The following is a 21,743-nucleotide window of genomic DNA, read 5'->3' on the forward strand; positions in this document are numbered from 1 at the left end:
AATAATCCTGCACCTTCCCTGTCACCAGAAAGCTTGCTAATCAAGAGCACAAAAAGGAACAAAACAAAACCAAAACTAACGAAAGAAACACGAAGCAAACGTCAACCTCGAAGCTTTAAAGGACATCAAAACAAAACATTCACGATGACGTGACTGACAGCGGCTATGAAACCAAGCACAGCCAGCCTTGTCCTCATGTCTGCAGCACCTGCAGGTGCGGGTTCTGATTGCTGTGACAACAAGTGAGAGATGTTTGTCTTCACAACAACGTGTGTACACACGCAGGCCAGCCACAAACAGCTGGAACATGCGTAAATAGTTAAAGTAGTTGATAAAATATTACTACCGCTATTGTTTCTGTATGACAATGTTGCTTTTCGCCCCACACATGGACAAGTCATCAGCGACACAAGGATGTTACGATCAGCTCGTCGGAGCTTTCGTGTTATTGATCCGTTCAGATATCATCAATGTTAATGCTAATGTTACGGAAACTATGCAAATGATAAAGAACCATCGAGACAGAAAGCAAAATGGAAAACGGACAAATTGAGGTTGTTGTCGGGATTCGTTCATATTTTTCAACAATTTAGAAATTCTGACAAAGCGCCAGCTGCAGGAACGAAGCTGGACGATGGTTAAACGATGCCTGCATAAGTCAACGTAAGTCCAGATTTCTTGTTTCCTTTGGGCTTCATTGTCATTTGTTAGTGCCGTGTGACCCGGGCTTTAAGAAGACTCAGATGAGGAGTATGATGTGCACGGTGATGGACCGTCAGCTACAGCATATTGGCTTATATGGTTATTGGTTTATATGTGGTGCATTCACACCTTCAGTACTTCAGTATCGAAGAGCCCAGTTGCTGGAGAAAGCTGAGGAGAGGACTATGTTTCATGTGGATGTGGCAGATAGGTGGTTACTTTCAAAAGTTGTGGATGGACCAGTTGTCTGGCTGGGTGGTTGCCATCTAGGACCCAGGGTGGTGTGAAGGATGTGGAAACGTGTGATACCTACGCATGTTCCCAGCCTCAACTTGATTTGTATAACATACTTGTACAGCGCTGTTTTGTCTCAGAGTGGGAAACAATTCCTCTGCCACTCTCTGTCTGACTCACAGACGCAGACAGAAAATTTTTAACACCTTCTGAAAAGTAAAAACAATGACAAAGTCAGTGTTCTGACACCTTCCCTGAATACAGCACCCCTCTGCACGCTGTTGACAAAAAAATGACAGAATCCATTTGGAAAAAACCTTTCTTGTGACATCCGTTCTGAATTACTTGATTTGTTTGCTGCAATGACAGTCTGCAGGTTTTTCAAGGTAATTTATTCTCAGGCTTTCCATGAGGTCCAATCTTGACAAGAAAAGTGCCAATTAGCAACGTTACAAACAAAACAAATAGGATCCGAGAAACAACGTTTTGTTCCGACACCTCGAGCTGTTTAGCTCATTGCCTTAATCTTGAAATTTGTTTTTAACCTGTCTCGCTGTCTGACTGCTTGTGTGGTTTGTTTCAGTGGAATTTTATTCAATGACTATTATTTTGTTTGTTGTTGTTGCTGGAAATTGTGCAGTGTGAACCATGATTTTGGCTGCCACATATTTTGTTTTCCTGTTCTTTTTGTCTCAAAAGATCTTTACAGACCAGGAAATCAAAACAAGCAGAAACTTAATGAAATCAACAATTCTGTCTAAATTCACATCACACATTATTATCTCACAAGGTTTATGACTCTGGGATGATGAGGAGAAATGGCTGCACAACAGACAACTGCAGGTCCATATTTATTCTGAGGTCCATATAATTGCAGCCGTTTCCCATTCCAGTAATGTACGGTGCATCCAGAAAGTATTCATAGCGCTTCACTTTTTCCAGATTTTATGTTACAGCCTTATTCCAAAATGGATGAAATTCACATTTTCACCTCAAACTTCTACTCACAACACCCCATAATGACAATATGAATTTTTTTTTTTTTTTTGCAAATATATTAAAAAAATAAAATGTAAAGAAATCAAATGTAAATAAGTGTTCTTGCCACGAAGCTCACAATTGAGCTCAGGTGCATCCTGTTTCCAGTGTTCATCCTTGAGATGTTTTCTACAGCTTAATTGGAGTCCATCTGGGGTAAATTCAGTTGATTGGACATGATTTGGAAGGACACACACCTGTCTACATATAAGGTCCCACAGTTGACAGTGCATGTCAGAGCACTAACCAAGCATGAAGTCAAAGGAATTGTCAGCAGACCTCCGGGTTAGGATTGTCTCAAGGCACAAATCTGTGGAAGGGTACAGTACAGAAACATTTCTGCTGCTTCGACGGTCTCAATGAGCACAGTGGCCAACACCATCCTTAAATGGAAGATGTTTTGATCCACCAGGACTCTTCCTAGAGCTGGGCGCCTGTCTAAACTGAGCGATTGGGGTAGAAAGGCCTTAGTATGGGAGGTGACCAAGAGCTCCAGAATACCTCTGTGGAGAGAGGAGAACCTTCCAGAAGAACAACCATCTCTGCAGCAATCCACCAATCAGGCCTGCATGGTAGAGTGGCCAGATGGAAGCCACTCCTTAGTAAAAGGCACCTGAAGGACCATGAGAAACAAAATTATCTGGTTTGATCAGACAAACATTGAACTCTTTGGTGTGAATGCCAGGTGTCATGTTTGGAGGAAACCAGGCACCATCCCTCCAGTGAAGCATGGTGGTGCAGCATCATGTTGTGGGGATGTTTTTCAGTGGCAGGAACTGGGAGACTAGTCAAGATTGAGGGAAAGATGAAAGCAGCAATGTACAGAGACATCCTGGATGAAAACCTGCTCCAGAGCGCTCTTGACCTCAGACTGGGGTGACGGTTCATCTTTCAGCAGGACAATGACCCTGAGCAAAGGAGTGGCTTCAAGACAACTCTGTGAATGTCCTTGAGTGGCACAGCCAGAGACCAGACCTGAATCTGATTGAACATCTCTGGAGAGATCTGAAAATGGCTGTGCACCAACGCTCCTCATCCAATTTGATGGAGCTTGAGATTTGCCTCAAAGAGGAACGGGCAAAACGGCCCATAGATGGGTGCACCAAGCTTGTGGCATCATATTGAAGAAGATGTAAGGCTGTAATTGCTGCCAAAGGTGCATCAACAAAGTATTGGGCAAAGGGTGTGAATAGTTAAATACATGTGATTTCTTAGTTTTTTATTTTTAATAAATTCCCCCCCCCCAAAAAAAGCTTTTTTTTCACATTGTCATTATGGGGTGAAAAAATTGATTTACTCCATTTTGGAATAAGGATGTAACATAACAAAATGTGGAAAAAGTGAAGCACTGTGAATACTTTCTGGATGCAGTGTATGTTAAAATATTGCATAATAGCTTGCCAGCATATTTCACAGTTTACAATAACACACGTGTTGTGTACTGCGAACAAACCCATAACTACACATTTGTGATTGTTTATTTGCATTGTAGTTTTGCATATAATAATAGTGGGTGTGGCTAGTAATCAGTATAAAAAATATGCAGAATATAGTGTAGTGTATTTTTTATTTTTTTTATTTACTTATTTATTTATTTTTACCAAACACAGATGATGTGCTAATAACAAACTTATGATGATATGCAAAAGCTAGATTATGTTGTGTATTCCTGATAACAGTTAACAGAGGTTTACAAGGATAAAGTATGTATATACTCCTTTTGCACTGACTGGGTAACAGCATTTAGAAAAACACACCAGATATATTCAAATGTTGTATGCCAAAACATATGTTGTGTGCAAAATGTATGTTTTTTTTTTTAAAGCCGTGACACCAGAATTTGACATTAAGGGTGTAAATTTAAGCAAAGAACATTGAATTGCATCAAATATACCATTGAAAGATTACGATCATTCAGCTTTTTAAAGAAAGGGCATTTTCTTGACCCGGAGTAACCTCACAAGGCCTGATGGGCCAGAGTTGAACTCACAAAATAATAATAAATTATAAAAACAACAACAATGAAAAATGCCTGGACAGTTTTTCACCATATGTTTTGAAGAAGATCGGACAAAAGTCAAGTTCAAGGTCAACAAAGTCATGTTGCGAAAAACTTTTTCTGCTATATCTCTGCAACCAATAGGGCTCAAGAGATGATCTGAAATTTATGATGATCAGTAAAATATTTGTGGTTGATTGATAGAAGCAGTGTCACGATGAAGTCACAAGGAAGTCATATAAGGATGTCACATTTGTTCTTAAAAATACACTTTTTACAATATCTTGTTGTCTTTGAGGTTACCATGATCCCTGCTTATAAGTGAGTTGGTTTAACAGTGAGAGAATAATGACTATAGGTTTGTTACCTTTAAACAAAAAGTTGGTGTTGTGAAAGTGTAGTGACACGGACCCACAACAGGGGGCGCAAATGAACGGTCAATAGATGAGCCAAAAAGTAACAATTTAATGTTGTGAAATGTGCACAACGAAATACAGACAATCTCAGAATATAATTACAGTCAAATCACAAAGGTGACGTGTGGGCAGGCTCGAGGATAGAAGACGTCTGTCCTGAGAAGAGCCGGAACCACACGATTTCCGCCACCACCGAACCTGGTGAATACTGGAGCCGCCAAGTCCCGAATTCCCAGGTGATCACCGTCCCCGACTGTCGGATCTGGTACTGCTGGCGAGAACAAAGACAGTCAAGTGTAGGTGTGTGCACACCCAGTAACAATAACGGTGGGAATGCCACCTCCACCTCTCACTCAATAACTTGCAGAGTACTGTAGTGATTCTTCAGGGGAAAAGAGTGCCTTCTAGCGCTCTCTCACCTTCCACCGACAGAGGTACCGGTACTCCTGCAAACACTCACAATATACAAATAATATTGTAACACAAAACGGCTGAGGATATTACCTCCAATGAAGTATGATATCTCGGCGATGAGGTGGAGATGACGTCTGGGTTTTATGGAGTGAGATGATGAAGAATGAGTGACAGCTGTCAGGAAATAATGAGTAACAGCTGTCACTCCCGGCTGTGTCCGTGGCGGCAGCGCCCTCTCGTGCCTGAAGCCTGCACTTCAGGCAGGGCGCCCTCTGGTGGTGGGCCAGCAGTACCTCCTCTTCTAGCGGCCCATACAACAGGACCCCCCCCTCAACGGGCGCCTCCTGGCGCCCGACCAGGTTTATCGGGGTGTCGGCGGTAGAAATCGGCCAGGACGGCCGGATCCAGGATGAAGCTCCTCTTCACCCAGGAGCGTTCTTCGGGTCCATACCCCTCCCAGTCCACCAGATATTGGAACCCCCGGCCCATTCGACGGACGTCCAGGAGCCGGCGCACTGTCCAAGCCGGCTCCCCGTCAATGATCCGGGCAGGAGGCGGCGCCGGACCGGGAGCACAGAGGGGTGAGGTGTGGTACGGTTTGAGTTTGGAGACGTGGAACACCGGGTGGATCTGCAGTGAAGCTGGGAGCTGGAGCTTCACTGCGGCAGGGCTGAGGACCTTGAGGATACAAAATGGGCCGATGAACCTGTCCATCAGTTTAGGTGACTGTACTTGTAGGGGGATGTCCTTCGTCGACAACCACACCTCCTGCCCGGGCTGGTATGCAGGGGCCGGGGACCGCCGGCGGTCTGCATGGGTCTTGGCCCTCGTCCGGGCTTTCAACAAGGCAGAACGGGTGGTGCGCCACACCCGACGGCACCTCCGAAGATGGGCCCGGACCGAGGGCACACCGACCTCTCCCTCCACCACGGGAAATAATGGGGGCTGGTACCCCAAATACACCTCAAATGGGGAGAGGCCGGTGGCAGAAGACACCTGGCTGTTATGCGCATACTCGATCCAGGCCAGATGGTTACTCCAGGCCGTCGGGTGCGCGGATGTTACACAGCGGAGGGTCTGTTCCAGCTCCTGGTTGGCCCGCTCTGCCTGTCCATTCGTCTGTGGATGGTACCCGGACGAGAGGCTCACGGTGGCCCCCAGTTCCCTGCAGAAGCTCCTCCAGATGTGTGAGGAGAACTGGGTACCACGATCAGAGACGATGTCGGTGGGTATCCCATGCAGACGGACGACGTGGTGGACCAGGAGGTCTGCTGTCTCCTGGGCTGTTGGGAGCTTCGGGAGGGCCACGAAGTGGGCCGCCTTGGAGAATCGGTCCACTATCGTGAAGATGGTGGTGTTGCCCTGGGACGGCGGGAGGCCCGTGACGAAATCCAGGCCGATGTGGGACCAGGGGCAATGAGGCACAGGTAACGGCTGGAGAAGTCCTTGGGACCTTTTATGGTCTGCCTTGCCCCTGGCACAGGTGGTGCAGGCCTGGATGTACTCCCGGACGTCGGCCTCCATAGACGCCCACCAGAAGCGCTGCCGGACAACTGCCACGGTCCTTCGCACCCCTGGATGACAGGAGAGCTTGGAACCATGACAGAAGTCCAAGACTGCAGCTCTGGCCTCTGGTGGGACGTACAAACGCTTCTTCGGACCTGTTCCTGGGTCCGGCCTCCGTGCCAGGGCCTCCCGGACGATCTTCTCCACGTCCCAGGTGAGGGTGGCCACGATAGTGGACTCCGGTAGGATGGGCTCCGGTGGATCCGACAGTGCAGTTTTGACCTCCTCTTCGTGTACCCGGGACAAGGCATCCGACCTCTGGTTCTTGGTCCCGGGGCGATAGGTGATCCGGAAGTCAAAACGCCCGAAGAACAGTGACCAGCGGGCTTGCCTGGAGTTCAGCCGCTTGGCGGTCCTGATATACTCCAGGTTCCGATGGTCAGTGAAAACCGTGAACGGCACAGACGCTCCCTCCAACAGGTGTCTCCACTCCTCAAGAGCCTCTTTCACCGCAAGGAGTTCTCGATTGCCGACGTCATAGTTCCGTTCAGCCGGGGTCAACCTGCGTGAAAAGTAGGCACATGGGTGAAGAACCTTATCGGTCTCTCCGCTCTGGGACAGCACGGCTCCTATCCCTGAGTCAGAGGCGTCCACTTCAACCACGAACTGGCGGCTAGGGTCGGGCTGCACCAAAACTGGCGCAGTAGAGAACCGTCGTTTCAACTCCTTGAACGCGGCTTCGCACCGATCCGACCAGGTGAAGGGGACTTTTGGAGAGGTCAGGGCTGTCAGGGGGCTGACTACCTGACTGTAGCCCTTAATGAACCTCCTATAGAAATTAGCGAAGCCGAGGAACTGTTGCAGCTTCCTACGGCTTGTTGGTTGGGGCCAGTCTCTCACCGCCACAACCTTGGCCGGATCAGGGGCAACGGAGTTAGAGGAGATGATAAACCCCAGGAAGGACAAAGACGTGCGGTGAAACTCGCACTTCTCGCCCTTCACAAACAGTCGGTTCTCTAACAACCACTGCAGGACCTGACGTACATGCTGGACATGGGTCTCAGGATCCGGAGAAAAGATGAGAATATCATCCAGATATACGAAGACGAATCGGTGCAGGAAGTCCCGCAAGACGTCGTTAACCAAGGCTTGGAACGTCGCGGGGGCATTGGTGAGGCCAAACGGCATGACCAGGTACTCAAAGTGACCTAACGGGGTGTTAAATGCCGTCTTCCATTCGTCTCCCTTCCGGATCTGAACCAGGTGATACGCATTTCTAAGATCCAGCTTAGTAAAGATTTTGGCTCCATGCAGGGGGGTGAACACGGAATCCAACAATGGCAACGGGTATCGATTGCGAAACGTAATCTCATTCAGCCCCCTGTAATCAATGCATGGACGGAGTCCGCCATCTTTCTTGCCCACAAAAAAGAAACCTGCCCCCATCGGGGAGGTGGAGTTCCAGATCAGCCCGGCAGCTAATGAGTCCCGGATGTAGGTCTCCATTGATTCGCGCTCAGGTCGTGAGAGGTCGTACAGCCTGCTGGACGGGAACTCAGCGCCTGGAACCAAATCAATGGCACAATCGTACGGACGGTGCGGGGGAAGGGTGAGTGCCAGATCCTTGCTGAAGACGTCAGCAAGATCGTGGTACTCAACCGGCACTGCCATCAGATTGGGAGAGACTTTGACCTCCTCCTTAGCCTGTAAACCGGGAGGAACTGAGGATCCTAAACACACCCGATGGCAGGTTTCGCTCCACTGAACCACCACCCCAGACGGCCAATCAATCCGGGGATTGTGCTTCAACATCCATGGGAAGCCCAAAATCACACGGGAGGTAGAAGGAGTTACAAAAAACTCAATCTCCTCCCGATGGTTTCCAGACACCACCAGAGTTACTGGTTGTGTCTTGTGTGTGATTAAAGGGAGGAGGGTGCCATCTAGTGCCCGCACCTGCAATGGCGAAGGAAGCGCCACTAGAGGGAGCCCTACCTCCCTTGCCCATCTGCTGTCTAGCAAATTCCCTTCTGACCCCGTGTCCACCAGTGCTGGGGCTTGAAGGGTTAAATCCCCGCTCAGGATTGTAACTGGGAGTCGTGTGGCAATCTGTGTGTGTCTCACGTGAATGTTTTGACCCCCCCCTTAGCCCAGTCTCTGAGGGCGGTTGTTGTTGTGGCCGTTTGGGGCAGTTTTTCTGTGTGTGCTCTTTTGAACTGCAGAGAAAACACTCCCCGCGGATCAGCCTCCTCATTTTGGCCCTGTGCGTTTCCCTAACAACGTCAGCAGGGGGAGCTGTTGCCCCACAGAGCGCTGCGGCTGTGGAGCGTGGGGAGGGCGGCCCCTTTTCGAAACCGGAAGGGAGAGGGGCGGCGCGTATCTGGCCACGTCCTTCGCCTCGCTCCCGACGGCGTTCCTCCAACCGACTGTCTAACCATATAACGAGATCGATAAGCCCATCTAAATCCCGCGGTTCCTCCTTAGCTACCAGATGCTCCTTCAGGACTAACAACAGTCCGTTTATGAAGGCGGCGCGGAGCGCAACGTCATTCCAGCCGGACCTCGCAGCCACGATGCGGAAGTCGACTGCATATTCGGCTGCACACCGGCGCCCCTGTCGCATTGACAGCAGCATTGTTGAAGCGGTCTCTCCTCTGTTAGGGTGAGCAAACACTGTTCTGAACTCCCCCACAAACCCAGTGTATGCTGATAACAACCGTGAGTTCTGTTCCCAGAGCGCCGTCGCCCAGGCGCATGCCTTACCCCGAAGCAGAGCAATCACATAAGCTATTTTACTAGCATCTGACGCGTACATGACGGGACGTTGTGTGAAGACGAGCGAACACTGCATAAGAAAGTCCGCGCACGTCTCCACACAACCTCCGTATGGCTCAGGAGGGCTTATGTATGCTTCAGGGGATGGTGGGAGGGGTTGTTGAACCACCACTGGAACGTTCATATCCTGCACAGGGTCGGCAGGAGGAGGAGCTGCAGCAGCGCCCTGAGCGCTCGCCGCCACCTGCGTGGAGAGAGCCTCCACCCTGCGGTTCAGGAGGATGTTTTGCTCGGTCATTTGATCCAACCGAGCCGTAAAGGTGGTGACAATGTGCTGCAGCTCACCAATCACGCCTCCTGCAGACGCCTGCGCTCCCTGCTCTCCCACTGGTCGTTCAACAGCCGGGTGACGCCCCTCAGAGTCCATGACACTGGCCGAGATATCCTGTTGTGAAAGTGTAGTGACACGGACCCACAACAGGGGGCGCAAATGAACGGTCAATAGATGAGCCAAAAAGTAACAATTTAATGTTGTGAAATGTGCACAACGAAATACAGACAATCTCAGAATATAATTACAGTCAAATCACAAAGGTGACATGTGGGCAGGCTCGAGGATAGAAGACGTCTGTCCTGAGAAGAGCCGGAACCACACGATTTCCGCCACCACCGAACCTGGTGAATACTGGAGCCGCCAAGTCCCGAATTCCCAGGTGATCACCGTCCCCGACTGTCGGATCTGGTACTGCTGGCGAGAACAAAGACAGTCAAGTGTAGGTGTGTGCACACCCAGTAACAATAACGGTGGGAATGCCACCTCCACCTCTCACTCAATAACTTGCAGAGTACTGTAGTGATTCTTCAGGGGAAAAGAGTGCCTTCTAGCGCTCTCTCAGCTTCCACCGACAGAGGTACCGGTACTCCTGCAAACACTCACAATATACAAATAATATTGTAACACAAAACGGCTGAGGATATTACCTCCAATGAAGTATGATATCTCGGCGATGAGGTGGAGATGACGTCTGGGTTTTATGGAGTGAGATGATGAAGAATGAGTGACAGCTGTCAGGAAATAATGAGTAACAGTTGTCACTCCCGGCTGTGTCCGTGGCGGCAGCGCCCTCTCGTGCCTGAAGCCCGCACTTCAGGCAGGGCGCCCTCTGGTGGTGGGCCAGCAGTACCTCCTCTTCTGGCGGCCCACACAACAGTTGGAGGACTCACAACAACAAATTATTGCCACATAATTTTGTAATCAAAACTGTACACCCTCAAAAGCTTGCATGTATCGGTAACATGAATGATCAGACATATATCTCAGTGTGCAGACCACACAGGGTTTGCATCAACTCTTTGATGCCTTTCATATTACTTGTACCTGTGTCTTGTAAATTTCTGTGGTTATCAGAGCTTACAGAGCAAAAACATTCTGAAGAGTGCATGTAAATTTCCGATTTTACTGTATAGTTGTGGGACTTGGGTGGTTTCAGTGACCTAGTATGTCAATGACTTGATGTCTTTGGTACAACATCTCTTTGGAGGGACTTTGTGCCAAATGAACCATTAATAAGGGCGGCTCAAATGACATGTACTATATGCATTGTAAAGAGGAAAGTCAGCGATGATATACTGTCCATGAGGTGTTTTTCTCTGGGCATAATCCAGTGCACAGATGCCTCAGTGTTGAGGATCCCAGCAATTGCAAAAAAGGCCAAGGAGATGCCTATGATTCACCTGTGTGTGGCAGATAGATGTGTATTTGCAAGAGGTGGAGTTCAACCAGTTGTCTGCCTTGGTAGCTGCCCTCCCAGACCTGAAATGTCATGACCAATCAGTAATTCATTCATTTTCTATACCTGCTTGCACACAGGGGATTGGAGCCAATCCCAGCAGTCAATGGGCATGAGGCAGGGTACACCCTGGACAGGAATCAATCTATCGCAGGGCCACATATAGACAGACAAACATGGTGGCACACCTACTGTCAATTTAAAATTTGCAATTCGCCTAACATGCATGTCTTTGGATGTGCAAGGAAGCTGGAGCACCTGGAGGGGACGCACACAAACATGGGGAGAATATGCAAACTCCACGCTGAAAAGCCCCAGGTGGGAAGCAATCCCATGACCTTCTTGCTGTGAGGCAACAGTGCGAACCACTAAGCCACCATGCTGCCCTCATAACTAATCAGATGCACATTTTTGTTTCTCAGCAGTAAATGCACTTTTTAATTTGGACAATGAAAAAATGTCCTACGTTGGTCCTGAGATCCATTGGTGCTGGTACTTTTCCCTGTATTCCACAGCAAATGAGATTATGCAACTCCCCCTCGAGGGGATGACAGTCCATCACTGTAAGTTACTTCCCCAGTCAAGACATACCCATTTACAGCTGGGTGAAAGGGACAATGTAGACGAAGTGTGTTGTCCAAGGACAGACAGATAGTGTGACCAGGAATGGAACCCAAGTCCACTTATTGGTAGTCCAACTCCCATCCCATTGACTTGCTTGCTGTGAGTAAGTCCTATATAGGCCCTGAGGTCCACCAAAATTTTGATTTTAGGGTTTACAAAGGTTTTTGACTGTTAAACTTTGCTCACTTTACCAGCAAAAAAAAATATTCGTGGACTGAAAGTTATTGGAACTAAATTTATTGGAAGATAATTGGTCCCCTGATGGTTTTTAAACGTACCTGAAAAGCTAACAAAAACATTAGCTTTGATAATTAGCGGTTATCGGATTAGCTGAACAGTACCCACCACTGACAATAGCATGACTAGGAATCAAACCCAAATCTACATATTAGTAGTCCAAGTCCTATCCCACTCGTTTAACAGCTGATGCCTGTTAGTTCCGGTGCTTATAACTAGATTCCATAGTGTAATGCAGTCTAGTCTGAATCATCAGTTGTTAGTAGTCATTTTGACTACTCTGGGTTGATATGAAATAGCTGTTTTTTTCATAGATGTTTATCTCTGGGGGTGTATTTTCACTTCACTTGAGCTCCTGAATATATTCTGTCTCAGTATTTCACACACTTTTTAGTAGCGCATTGCTTCATACAATAGAACTTGTCCAAACAGAGTAAATGTGGATGGATGAATGGGTGCAGCCAAATCTGCAATACCTCCCAAGCTTGTGTGTTGTCACCATTTTTGTCATCCATTTTGATTCACTGCCATTTTCATTCATAAAGGGATTCACTTCAGAGAAAATTGCGATTAGTGAGCGCTGCTTCTATTCTGGACAGACAGAGCAGGGTTGAAGGAGAAAGACTGCAGCAGCCTCCCACTGCTGCCGTACAGATTTATTATTTGTGCAGTCGCTCAGGATGTTTCACAGCTGTGTTTACCTTGGAGCCTGCTGTGAGGATTCGGTGGCTGGACCCGGGATTGCAGATGTGATCGTCCATTCACAGATTTGCCGCGTATTCATCCAGAATCTACTGCCTCTCCCTGTTTTTACTATTAAACCTCATCTGATCTTAATTATCAAAAGTCTCCCATTAGGGGTTCTTGAAGGCCGTAATTTATGGCATGCTTCAAAGTCAAACCATATTGGAAGGTTTTAACTGTAATTCCCTGACAGTTCCACAGTTTAGTTGTTTGAGGGTGATGTCATCACAAGCTTTCTCAGCCTACCATAAATCTGGGTGTGTATTCAACATTTCTCTGTATGGGAAGATTACATGTACATTACTGGTTGAATTGGCTGCATTGATTGTGTGTTCTCAGTCTGGCCTATAAGGGCTCTATATTCTCTTGGACCCATACTGGAAGAACGACAAAATGGTCTTGGTGTGTGTGGGCCTGGGGGGAGGTTTTGGTCAGTCATATGATTTAAGAGCCGTATTAAGGAGATGTGGGTAGACCTAACCCTCTGACTAAGAGGAAATCCTCTCTCCAGTACATCAGCTTTCCCTTTCTGAATGGTTTACCATTTTTCTTTTCACGCTTTTTCAGTCATTGAATGTATACTGTATGTCTAACATACGGCTCTTTGCTTCTCAATCAGTTAACATTAATTCACATAGGAACGCTCCAGCAAAACTACAACTAGGCATTGAGAAATAATGAAACATATTTAGCATTTTGGGCTTGTAAGAAGTTGTACTTATGAAGACAGTTAATGACATCCTGCTTACTGTGGATGCACACCTTCAGTTCCACTATTAAAACATTGCTTTTTCATCCCAAGCATGAACAATTCATGAGCGATACAAGGATGTTTCATTCAGCTGATTGTAGTTTTAGTTATTGATTCGTTCAGGTATCCTTGCATTTGTCCGGTGCGTTGGACTTGGGAGGTTGAACGAAGCTGGATGAAAGTGAAAAGAAACGCTAATGTTATGAAAACTAAGCAAAAAATAAACCATCAAGAACAACAGCAAAATGAAATACAGACGATTTGAGGTTGTTGGTGATATTCGTTCCATTTTTCAACAGTTTGAAAATTCTGACGAAGCACCAGCTGCAGGAAAGAAGCTGAACAATGGTTAAACGATGCCTCCGAAAGCCGACGCAAGTCCAGCTTTCTTGTTTTGTTTGGGCTTTGTTGTCCTTCATCAGTGCTGTGTCACCGGGGCTTAAAAAGTCTAGCCATGGTTGTATTCCAGTTTGACTTCCTGTTCAACTGTACGGTGTATCCGGAACGTATTCACGGCGCTTCACTTTAATTCCACATATTATATTATGTTACATTCCAAAATGGAATAAATAAATCTACACACAATACCCCATAATGACCATGTGAAAAAAGTTTTTTTTTTTTTTTTTTTAGATTTGTGCAAATTTATTAAAAAAAAAATGAAATTAAATGACCATACGTTTTTACAGCCTTTACCATTAAGCTCATAATTGAGCTCAGGTGCAACCTGTTTCCACTGATCATCCCTGAGATGCTTTCTACAGCTTAATTAGAGTCCATCTGGGGTAAACTCAGTTAATTGGACATGATTTGGAAAGGCACACACCTGTCTACATATATAAGGTCCCACAGTTGACAGTGCATGTCAGAGCACAAACCAAGCATGAAGTCAAAGGAATTGTCTGTAGACCTCTGAGACAGGATTGTCTCGAGGCACAAATCTGGGGAAAGGTACAGAAACATTTATGCTGCTTTGAAGGACCCAATGAGCACAGTGCCCCCCACCATTCCTAAATAGAAGAAGTTCTGATCCACCAGGACTGTTCCTAGAGCTGGCTTCCCTTTACACCGAGTGATCGGGGAAGAAGGGCCTTACTCAGGGAGTTGACCAAGAACCCAATGGTCACTCTGTCAGAGCTCCAGCATTCTTCTGTGGAAAGAGGAGAACCTTTCAGAAGGATAACCATCTCTGCAGCAATCCATCAAACGGGCCTGTATGGTAGAGTGGCCAGACAGAAGTGACTCCTGAGTAAAAGGCACATGGCAGCCCACCTGGAGTTTGCCAAAAGACACCCGAAGAACTCTCAGACCATGAGAAACAGAATTCTCTGGTCTGATGAGACAAAGATTGAACTCTTTGGTGTGTGGAGGAAACCAGGCACCATCCCTACAGTGATGCATGGTGGTGGCAGCATCATGCTGTGGGGATGTTTTTCAGCAGCAGGAACTGGGAGACTAGTCAGGATTGAGGGAAAGAAGAATGCAGCAATGTACAGAGATATCCTGGATGAAAACCTGCTCCAGAGCGCTCTTGACCTCAGACTGGGGCAATGGTTCATCTTTCAGCAGGACAATGACCCTAAGCACACAGCCAAGATATCAAAGGAGTGGCTTCATTAGAACTCTGAATGTCCTTAAGTGGCCCAGCCAGAACCCAGACCTGAATCTGATTGAACATCTCTGGAGAGATCTAAAAATGGCTGTGCATCAATGCTCCCCATCCAACCTGATGGAGCTTGAGAGATGCTGCAAAGAGGAATGGACAAAACTGCCTAAAGATAGGTGCCCCAAGCTTGTGGCATCATATTGAAGAAGACTTGAGGCTGTAATTGCTGCCAAAGGTACATCAACAAAGTATTGAGCAAAGGGTGTGAATACTTATGTACAAGTGATTTCTTAGTTTTTTTTATTTTTCATAAATTAACAAATAAATAAATAAATAAATAAATAAATAAATAAATAAATAAATAATAAATAAATAAAAACTTTTTTCATGTTGTCATTATGGGGTGTTGTGAGTAGAATTTTGAGAGGAAAAAAAATGTATTTACTCCATTTTGGAATAAGGCTGTAACTCAGTTTTGGAATAAACTGTAACATAACAAAATGTGGAAAATGTGAAGTGCTCTGAATGCTTTCTGGATGCACTGTATATTACATCCAGTATTGGGTGACATAGTGAGCATCATGTTGAAACTACATCCAGTAGGTTGCAGATGTACCTATTAGATAATACACAGGCTAAACAAAGTTGCTTGGACTGACCTAGTGTATCAGTGTTAAAATTTTTAATCAGTTTGTCATCATTACATGCCCTTTTAAATTTGAGATGTAAGGCGATGCAATAGATAGATAGCATTTATAGTTGTTTGAGTTACACAACCTGGTTGGGATGGACTAACTCACTCATCTATATTTTGACATTGTCATTTGGAAAAAGTTATTTATTTTTCTGCCACTTACCTAATTTTTTTGTTTTGTTTGAAATACTTTGTTGCCTCTGGGCCCTATCTTCCACACAGCATCCAAACACAATCCTATTGTCAGCTTTTAGAAGATACTTTCCTTCAAGCTATGGTAAAGGAAGGACCCAGAGGAGCCTTGGGTTAAATCTCTGTCAGACCAAAAAATTATTCAGAGCCTTTGGCAAGATGCCCAAGTTTGTCCCGGTGTGCAATGTGTGCTTTGCATGGTGGCAAACAACCTGACATTGGTGTGTCTGTGTGAATGGGTGAATGTGAGGCATCACTGTAAAACATGAAAGTGTTATGTAAATACAGTTCATTTACCATGCATCCAAGTACTCCACTACTCAGTTAGCCAGCAAAGGCCTCAAAGATGATAGAATAATGGTATGATCCCCTTCCTCATATGGCTTAAACCCCACTGATAACTTTTAGACCCTTCTTTTTAGGCGCTATATAAAAAAAATTGATTGATTGATTGATTGATTCTTAAATGCAAGATTCACAGTATTTTGCATCAGTATTTCCCACCTCCTAAACAACGTGTGCTCAGAAATGCCCCAATTAGATTTACGCCCGCTGTGCAACTCGATGTTGCATCTGCCATCAAGAAAGAGCCCTTTGTCTCAGAATAATGCACGGATGCTTCTAAAATCTTTCACATTATATCACAAAACTATCACAACACATCACAATTAAAATTTAAAAAACAAAATAACAGGAATGTTTTTGCCAGTCATTTGCTCTGTTTCATATTCTAAAATGGTGTCTCTTCACTCTCCTACACCTTCACTACTCATCACCTTATTTAAATTCATCCTCTAAATGTGATGCCATCATGTTACTATAAAATGTGAATAAAATTGTTCTAATGGTCTCTGTCATTTCACATTGTAAAACCCACACCATAATCACCCAATTTTATGCACTCCTTCACTGGGCTAGGTTGTGCAGAAAGCAAGTAAACTGAAACAGGGTATTGCCTTTGCCAAACATTTTCTCATTCATTTTGTACTTTATCAGAAGAAACAATAAGAAGGAAACAGCAAACGAAGAGGCCAGGTGCTAAAGTTGGGTACAAATTTCACATTCTCATTTAACATAATTTCACATTGTTTTTATTTATAGTCTTTAGTCTGTCCCATATCTGACCAAAGTAACCCTTCATGCATGCTATATTTTGACTAGTCTCATTCCATAACCATATATTGTAGTAAATCAATCAATAAATCAATTTTATTTATATAGCGCCAAATCACAACAAACAGTTGCCCCAAGGCGCTTTATATTGTAAGGCAAAGCCATACAATAATTACGTAAAAACCCCAATGGTCAAAACGACCCCCTGTGAGCAAGCACTTGGCGACAGTGCGAAGGAAAAACTCCCTTTTAACAGGAAGAAACCTCCAGCAGAACCAGGCTCAGGGAGGGGCAGTCTTCTGCTGGGACTGGTTGGGGCTGAGGGAGAGAACCAGGAAAAAGACATGCTGTGGAGGGGAGCAGAGATCAATCACTAATGATTAAATGCAGAGTGGTGCATACAGAGCAAAAAGAGAAAGAAACACTCAGTGCATCATGGGAACCCCCCAGCAGTCTAAGTCTATAGCAGCATAACTAAGGGATGGTTCAGGGTCACCTGATCCAGCCCTAACTATAAGCTTTAGCAAAAAGGAAAGTTTTAAGCCTAATCTTAAAAGTAGAGAGGGTGTCTGTCTCCCTGATCTGAATTGGGAGCTGGTTCCACAGGAGAGGAGCCTGAAAGCTGAAGGCTCTGCCTCCCATTCTACTCTTACAAACCCTAGGAACTACAAGTAAGCCTGCAGTCTGACAGCGAAGCACTCTATTGGGGTGATATGGTACTATGAGGTCCCTAAGATAAGATGGGACCTGATTATTCAAAACCTTATAAGTAAGAAGAAGAATTTTAAATTCTATTCTAGAATTAACAGGAAGCCAATGAAGAGAGGCCAATATGGGTGAGATATGCTCTCTTCTTCTAGTCCCCGTCAGTACTCTAGCTGCAGCATTTTGAATTAACTGAAGGCTTTTCAGGGAACTTTTAGGACAACCTGATAATAATGAATTACAATAGTCCAGCCTAGAGGAAATAAATGCATGAATTAGTTTTTCAGCATCACTCTGAGACAAGACCTTTCTAATTTTAGAGATATTGCGTAAATGCAAAAAAGCAGTCTTACATATTTGTTTAATATGCACTTTGAATGACATATCCTGATCAAAAATTACTCCAAGATTTCTCACAGTATTACTAGAGGTCAGGGTAATGCCATCCAGAGTAAGGATCTGGTTAGACACCATGTTTCTAAGATTTGTGGGGCCAAGTACAATAACTTCAGTTTTATCTGAGTTTAAAAGCAAGAAATTAGAGGTCATCCATGTCCTTATGTCTGTAAGACAATCCTGCAGTTTAGCTAATTGGTGTGTGTCCTCTGGCTTCATGGATAGATAAAGCTGGGTATCATCTGCGTAACAATGAAAATTTAAGCAATGCCGTCTAATAATACTGCCTAAGGGAAGCATGTATAAAGTGAATAAAATTGGTCCTAGCACAGAACCTTGTGGAACTCCATAATTAACCTTAGTCTGTGAAGAAGATTCCCTATTTACATGAACAAATTGTAAGCTATTAGATAAATATGATTCAAACCACTGCAGCGCAGTGCCTTTAATACCTATGGCATGCTGTAATAAAATTTTATGGTCAACAGTATCAAAAGCAGCACTGAGGTCTAACAGAACAAGCACAGAGATGAGTCCACTGTCTGAGGCCATAAGAAGATCATTTGTAACCTTCACTAATGCTGTTTCTGTACTATGATGAATTCTAAAACCTGACTGAAACTCTTCAAATAGACCATTCCTCTGCAGATGATCAGTTAGCTGTTTTACAACTACCCTTTCAAGAATTTTTGAGAGAAAAGGAAGGTTGGAGATTGACCTATAATTAGCTAAGATAGCTGGGTCAAGTGATGGCTTTTTAAGTAATGGTTTAATTACTGCCACCTTAAAAGCCTGTGGTACATAGCCAACTAATAAAGATAGATTGATCATATTTAAGATCGAAGTATTAAATAATGGTAGGGCTTCCTTGAGCAGCCTGGTAGGAATGGGGTCTAATAGACATGTTGATGGTTTGGATGAAGTAACTAATGAAAATAACTCAGACAGAACAATCTGAGAGAAAGAGTCTAACCAAATACCGGCATCACTGAAAGCAGCCAAAGATAACGATACGTCTTTGGGATGGTTATGAGTAATTTTTTCTCTAATAGTTAAAATTTTATTAGCAAAGAAAGTCATGAAGTCATTACTAGTTAAAGTTAAAGGAATACTTGGCTCAATAGAGCTCTGACTCTTTGTCAGCCTGGCTACAGTGCTGAAAAGAAACCTGGGGTTGTTCTTATTTTCTTCAATTAGTGATGAGTAGTAAGATGTCCTAGCTTTACAGAGGGCTTTTTTTTATAGAGCAACAGACTCTTTTTCCAGGCTAAGTGAAGATCTTCTAAATTAGTGAGACGCCATTTCCTCTCCAACTTACGGGTTATCTGCTTTAAGCTGCGAGTTTGTGAGTTATACCACGGAGTCAGGCACTTATGATTTAAAGCTCTCTTTTTCAGAGGAGCTACAGCATCCAAAGTTGTCTTCAATGAGGATGTAAAACTATTGACGAGATACTCTATCTCACAGAGTTTAGGTAGCTACTCTGCACTGTGTTGGTATATGGCATTAGAGAACATAAAGAAGGAATCATATCCTTAAACCTAGTTACAGCACTTTCTGAAAGACTTCTAGTGTAATGAAACTTATTCCCCACTGCTGGGTAGTTCATCACAGTAAATGTAAATGTTATTAAGAAATGATCAGACAGAAGGGAGTTTTCAGGGAATACTGTTAAGTCTTCAATTTCCATACCATAAGTCAGAACAAGATATGATTAAAGTGGTGGGTGGACTCATTTACATTTTGAGCAAAGCCAATTGAGTCTAATAATAGATTAAATGCAGTGTTGAGGCTGTCATTCTCAGCATCTGTGTGGATGTTAAAATCGCCCACTATAATTATCTTATCTGAGCTAAGCACTAAGTCAGACAAAAGGTCTGAAAATTCACAGAGAAACTCACAGTAACGACCAGGAGGACGATAGATAACAACAAATAAAACTGGTTTTTGGGACTCCAATTTGGATGGACAAGACTAAGAGTCAAGCTTTCAAATGAATTAAAGCTCTGTCTGGGTTTTTGATTAATTAATAAGCTGGAATGGAAGATTGCTGCTAATCCTCCTCCTCGGCCCGTGCTACGAGTGTTCTGGCAGTTAGTGTGACTCGGGGGTGTTGACTCATTTAAACTAACATATTCATCCTGCTGTAACCAGGTTTCTGTAAGGCAGAATAAATCAATATGTTGATCAATTATTATATCATTTACTAACAGGGACTTAGAAGAGAGAGACCTAATGTTTAATAGACCACATTTAACTGTTTTAGTCTGTGGTGCAGTTGAAGGTGCTATATTATTTTTCTTTTTGAATTTTTATGCTTAAATAGATTTTTGCTGGTTATTGGTGGTCTGGGAGCAGGCACCGTCTCTACGGGGATGGGGTAATGAGGGGATGGCAGGGGGAGAGAAGCTGCAGAGAGGTGTGTAAGACTACAACTCTGCTTCCTGGTCCCAACCCTGGATAGTCACGGTTTGGAGGATTTAAGAAAATTGGCCAGATTTCTAGAAATGAGAGCTGCTCCATCCAAAGTGGGATGGATGCCGTCTCTCCTAACAAGACCAGGTTTTCCCCAGAAGCTTTGCCAATTATCTATGAAGCCCACCTCATTTTTTGGACACCACTCAGACAGTCAGCAATTCAAGGAGAACATGCGGCTAAACATGTCACTCCCGGTCAGATTGGGGAGGGGCCCAGAGAAAACTACAGAGTCCGACATTGTAAAGTCACTAAATACCTGTTATGGTATAAAATGTAAAATCTCTGGTCTAATCACAGTATTGTGAAACTAAAGTAATGTAATCTATAAAAAATAAAATTAGTTAAAGTAAAATGCCCTCTTATCTGGTAGATCTTGTAAACCTTGTGTACCTTCCTATGCCCTGCATTCTCAGAATGCAGGTTTTCTTCATAGCGCTTTCTCTTACCATGCTCCTTGGGCATACACCATACATTTATTAAAATCTCAACCACAATGAGTGCACAAGCCAGTGCATTCAAACTCAAACAGGAGCCTCCATGACTATGATGAGAAGATCATTGGTGCCCTTTACCCACACTGGGGGACCTTCTCAGGAGAGCCAACACCATCGTTAAGGACTCATCCCACCCTGGCCACTCCCTGTTTGAGCTACTGCTACGCACAGATGATTCAACTTTGTGCGTGGTTTACTCATGTTTATATTTGCACTGAAAGGCTTGCACCTTACCTTTCATTGTACATGTTACAATGACAATAAAGAATCTGTATCTGTATCGGATGCTTGCAGAGGACATTGTGATCTGCAGCGAGAGAAGAGAGCAGGTTGAGTCTAGCTTGGAGAGGTGGAGATATGCTCTGGAGAGAAGGGGAATGAATATCTGTAGGAACAAGACGGAGTACGTGTGTGTAAATGATGAGGAACAAGGTGGAATAGTGAGAGTATAAGGAGTAGAGGTGGTAAAGGTAGATAAGTTTTTGGGGTCAACTATCCAATGTAATGGAGAGTGACCATTAGAGACATGAAGAAGAGAGTACAGGCATGGGGGAGTGGATGGAGAAACATGGCAGGAGTGATCTGCATCAGAAGGGTATTTGCAAGAATGAAAGGGAAAGTTTACAAGATGGTAGTGACACCAGCTGTGTTGAACAACTTAGAGGTGGTGGTATTAGGAGGCGGAGTTGGAGATGGCAGAGCTGAACATGCTGTGATTTCATCTGGGAGTGAAGAAGGTGGATAGGTTTTGGCATGTGTAGAGGAGGAGTTTTTATCAAAGCATTTCTTTTCACCGTGATAATTTGTTGATGACCCCTGAGGTCCAGTCTCACAG

Source organism: Thalassophryne amazonica, chromosome 10 (assembly GCF_902500255.1).
Source record: "Thalassophryne amazonica chromosome 10, fThaAma1.1, whole genome shotgun sequence".
In the NCBI taxonomy this organism is placed as follows: Eukaryota; Metazoa; Chordata; class Actinopteri; order Batrachoidiformes; family Batrachoididae; genus Thalassophryne; species Thalassophryne amazonica.